This window comes from Arachis ipaensis, chromosome B02, assembly GCF_000816755.2.
Source record: "Arachis ipaensis cultivar K30076 chromosome B02, Araip1.1, whole genome shotgun sequence".
NCBI classification, from domain to species: Eukaryota; Viridiplantae; Streptophyta; class Magnoliopsida; order Fabales; family Fabaceae; genus Arachis; species Arachis ipaensis.
Window position 1 is genome coordinate 107,560,581 of NC_029786.2, and position 349 is coordinate 107,560,929.

The following is a 349-nucleotide window of genomic DNA, read 5'->3' on the forward strand; positions in this document are numbered from 1 at the left end:
AAAAAGAAAAAGTATATAATTAATTAAGTATTTGAATAATTAATTCATTATTATAACAAATATATTCTCATTGTTCAAAGTAATTTGGAACACAGAAACAAATGGGAGTGGTTGCAGCGTGTCCGTGTCTGCCGCGTAGAGAGGCTGCGATAACGAAAGGATTAAAGGAATACCAGTTACTATTACTCTGATAGTTCTTACTTCTTTATTTTTGTTTAAAATATTATCTTTCTAGACATACTCATTTTATTCATACAAAATTAATTAATTTCAAATATGTAATTATCATGAAAATTTTCAGATCATAGTTACTATTATAAATTTAATTTTGATATATATTGTATCTTGT